Source organism: Oncorhynchus clarkii, chromosome 17 (assembly GCF_045791955.1).
Source record: "Oncorhynchus clarkii lewisi isolate Uvic-CL-2024 chromosome 17, UVic_Ocla_1.0, whole genome shotgun sequence".
In the NCBI taxonomy this organism is placed as follows: Eukaryota; Metazoa; Chordata; class Actinopteri; order Salmoniformes; family Salmonidae; genus Oncorhynchus; species Oncorhynchus clarkii.
The window spans coordinates 56,797,540-56,802,433 of record NC_092163.1 but is presented as its reverse complement, the minus strand read 5'-3'; positions in this window follow the sequence as shown (position 1 = coordinate 56,802,433).

Here is a 4,894-nt window from a genome sequence, read left to right as displayed (position 1 = left end):
ACATGTTTTTCAACGAGTCTGCACTCGTTGAAAAATGTCTCAATAGAGCAGTAGTGTAAAGTACTTGGATATAAATACTTTAAACTACTACTTAAGTCGTTTTTTTGGTATATGTACTTTACTATTTATATTTTTGACAACTTTTACTTTTACTTCACTACATTCCTAAAGAAAATAATGTACTTTTTCCTCCATACATTTTCCCTTATATCAAAAGGTACTCGTTACATTTTAAATGCTAAGCAGGACAGAAAATTGTCCAATTCACACACTTATCAAGAGAACATCCCTGGTCATCCCTAATGCCTCTGATCTGGCGGACTTACTAAACACAAATGCTTTGTTTCTAAATGATGTCTGAGTGTTGAAGTGTGCCCATTGCTATGCGTAAATAAATAAAAAACAAGAACATTGTGCCGTCTGGTTTGCTTAATATAAGGATTTTTATTATTATTCATACTTTTACTTTTGATACGTAAGTATATTTTAGCAATTACATTTACTTTTGATACTTAAGTATATTTAAAACCAAATACTTGTAGACTTTTACTCAAGTAGTATTTTACTGGGTGACTCACTTTTACTTGAGTCATTTTCTATTAAGGTGTCTTAACTTTTACTCAAGTATGACAATTGAGTACCTTTTCCACAACTGTAATAGAGTGATTGTGATTGGCTGGAGGTACAAAATAACTCTTACTTCTAAAAGGAGTCGGAGGTATGTGCAGTAGAGCAGCCTACATGTTAAGTTGAAATATCACGATTTGGGAGCTAAAGTATTCCCTCATTTAGTAAATAAATACATTATTGTGAGTGCTAATTCCAGGAATATTTAGGTCTCAAGCTGACATTGTTTTCTGTTTGTTCTGTCGTTACAGGAGCAGGCTATCCCGATAGACATTCAGACACAGACATCGGCTTTTTTTTCTTTAAATTATTGTTTTATGCAGGATGCTACATTTTTGTCCAGTTGCAATTGTTAATTGGCCTAATAAAAAAAATCCCACTTCTATTAGGCCATATATTTTTTTATTGTGAAAGATACTGTTAAGTTTTATAGCCTACCTCAGCCAGTTGTTATTTAATATAGGCCTAGGCTCGGAATAAATAAGACTCCAATTAAGCCCTCTTGTGGTTCGTAAAAACAAATTAAAATTAAGATTATTGTTAAAATAAATTTCTCGACTGGTGTAGGTTTTCTAAATCTGTCGCTGTGCAACACTTGTGTAACAAGTTAGCTATATTTTCAGCACCAGGCGCTGTTCACCTCCTGTTGTTTGCGCTGTGGTTGCAGCTTTACGTTTCAGCACCAAAAAATGGTCCGCTGCCTGCTTTATTAGTTGACTGTCTCCTGCATTCTCTCCTCATTAATGAAGTTAAATTGTAACTTTTGAATTATTTAGGTAGGGTAACTTCCTTCTTGGGACACTGCATTTGGGAGTTTCTGCATCTCAGGTCTGAGATTTTTCTTATTTTTCTTAGATTTTTTCTGAAAAAAATATTTATAATTAATTTGGCAGTCTTTTGGGGGCCAAATAATATTGTTGGCGGGCCAGATTTGGCCGCGCCCACTAATTGACCACACCTGATCTTAATGAGTGTTTGTTTCCTTGAAATTGGGTCTGTTTGAATAGACAAAAAATTTAATGAGTGAAAAAAGCATGGCATGGTGGTGCAGTGGACTAATTCCATGGCGCAAGATCATGGCTTTGAATCTGACTGATGCCGTGCCATAATACAAATGGAATGTGTTTGTATGATTTAATGCCTATTCAAATTAATTTCCATGTGTCCTATATGTGTTTGAAACAAAACAAACCAATGCTGTTAAAAGTCTTATTAAAACATTCAGTGAAAAAATTAATTATCCAAAAAACGACAATTTACGTTCTCATTCATTAATAAAACCTCCCAGGGAACCATAGAAAAGTTTTTGTAAGTCTAGGGGTTTAGTAAGTAGGTATATGTATGTCTGTGGTGGCCTGAATTAGTTCCCAATCAGAGGCAGTTGTTTATCGTTGTCTCTGATTGGGGACCATATTTAGGTAGCCATTTTCCCTTGGGTATTTGTGGGTTCTTGTCTATGTGTAGTTGCCTGTTAGCACTCATATGTATAGCTTCACGGTTCGTTTGGTTGTTTGTTATTTTGTTTCAGTGTTCATTCGTTTAATAAATTAAGAATGTACGCTTACAACGCTGCACCTTGGTCTCTTTCTTACAACGGACGTGACAAGTGACCACCCAGAAATGGTGTTGCATCTTTTTTGGTATTGTATTCATGTAAGGAAACTGTAGCAAGACATCAGTAGATGTATAATTGAACACATTAATGAAGATTTTACATTATTGTGGAGAAATATTCTGCTTTGATACTTTACCTACGATAACAATTGAAACAACTTCGGACAAATTTAATATTCACAAATGTACATTTACAAACAAAACACCACATTTTCTTGCCTTACAAAAATACATTTAACTATATTTTAAAGACAATTAAATACTCTACTAACATAAAAGCTGTTAGAATTATAAGTGTATGTAAGGTCCTTGTGTAATGTGATATTGTACCCCCTAGCCTAATTGTCCTTTGTATATTATTTATATATATATATATATATACTTATATATATACTTATATATACAAAAAAATAAAAATAATACTTACTTTAAAAAAGAAAACAAATATTAACCTCAACATCAATATTAGAGTCAACATACAAGTGTAAGTAAGAACGAATGTAAATAAGTTAGAAATTGTGCTACAAATGCACAAACATCTCATAAAAGTAATGATATTTTTGTTTGGTTAGCTTTTGGAAATTGTAGAAATAAAACATTTTCCTTCTTCAGAAGTAGCTAGGCAGGCTACAGTAGGTGAATATTAATAATTATATAGTGTAATGAAAGAGGTAGGGAGCAGGTCTCGAACCCTCGACCTTCTAGCCCGAAGTCCAGCGCGCTATCGCGCTAACGATAAACAGCTGACTGAAAACCAATCTAGGCAACCATAGACATATAAACCCCTAGACATACAAAACCCCCTAGACAATACAACAACAAAAAAACACACCACCCTTGTCACACCCTGACCAAACCAAATAATAAAGAAAACAAAGATAACTAAGGTCAGGGCGTGACATTTCTGTGCACTTTGTCCTGTGCATTTTGAAGTGGGTACAAGCAGTGGAGTCTGAGAAAGCAGCTCTACATGCTTCTCCAATGTGATCACATGCCAGCATGGAACAGTGTTCAGCGATAGCTAATGCCATGCATGGTGGCCTCAGCCTTTTTTAACCAGAAATGGCAGCTTGTTTTGGGTGGAACTGGCTTTTCCTTTTGAGTATGTTTTTGAGTTGTCATGTGTTTTTTTTACATCACTCATCACACAGTTTGGCGTAGAAATCAGCCTTACAATACAGGCAGTATGCTCGTGTATCATCTCCAATAAACGGCTTCAACCAGCCTTTGAATTCAGGGTTTGATTCCCACTCCTTTCTGTATTTTTGAGTGTACAGTTTAGACTGAGACATGATGAGCTAGCCAGCTAGATGTTTAGCTCATGTCACAGAGAGGCACACACACAGTGGACAAGGTCGACCACCTCTCTATCTCTTCCCAGTAAGTGACTGAAGATGTGTGAGTCAAATGCAGTGATTTATTTTTGTGTAGTGATTTATTTTAGACAAAGAACATTTTAAATTTACATCCCTCCCTGAATGTAAGCCACGGCAGGATCAGTAAGCGGTGGCTTCCCGCATGCGCGATTAATTTGCAGTCTGGACGTGGAGGGGTGAACATCTCCTGCTCTGACTGCAGCTGGGAGGGACAGCTGCGCGAGGACTGGACCGCCTGTGAGTGCTTTGGCATGGGGTGGGGCCCACGGCAGCACCCGCTACTCATTGAGAAGAGTAAGAACGATACATGCTTTCACGCCAGAGTCCCCAAAAGTCTCCAATAACACCAGAAAAAGTCACTAGATTTGTCGCTAGTCGATATTTTGAAAATGTGTCCCTAGAGGGGTCTGAATACTCGCTAAATATACAAAGTCGCTAAGTTGGCAACACTGCCCAGAAGCTGCAGGTGGCTGAAAACACAATCATCACGGGATGAACGAGTGATGAATTTCTGGGCAAGGGAGGTCCATTTTAAAATCATTCCTTCCCCCCTCGCCCCTTGACCTGCACGTGTATACTCGTCAGACGTCATCAGAAGTGTATATCGACAGAACACACCTTCCACGTTGTGCATTATTTCCCAGGGGAAATCCCTTACATAAGAACAATGATTTATTTATTGAATATTTAAAAAACACTATTCATCGCGTTGAAATATATATTAAAGGAATAGTGATGTGATAGTGATGGTTTAACTTAGTGTTTGTCTCCACAGCTCTCCATAAGGAGCACTACATTATGTTCTCTACTGAATATAAGTCTATTATCTGCATGAAGTGTTTCAGAGACCTACATACAAGTGTGAGTGAAGCTCCTACTACAGCAACACAATATTCACACAGGAGGAACACTGTTAGTAAAGCTCATTTATGTTTCTGCCAAATTATTGCACCTAGATTTGGTTCTGGTACCATGTATAGATAGCCAAGTTATCTTTACTCATTGTGTATTTATTATTACTTTTATTATGTGTTTTACTTTTCTATTATTTCTCTAGTTTCTTTCTTTCTGCATTGTTGGGAGGGTCCGTAAGTCAGCATTTCACTGTTAGTCTACAGATGTTGAATACGAAGCATGTGACAAATAAAATTTGATTCGATTTGAAATTTCACAGGGAGAGCCTGACATACTGCATTAACATTGCAACAGAATACATGCAACCCAGCTAGCACTTTTTGGAGAAGCATATGTTTCTTAGAGCTTGGTGAGAGCGTGGT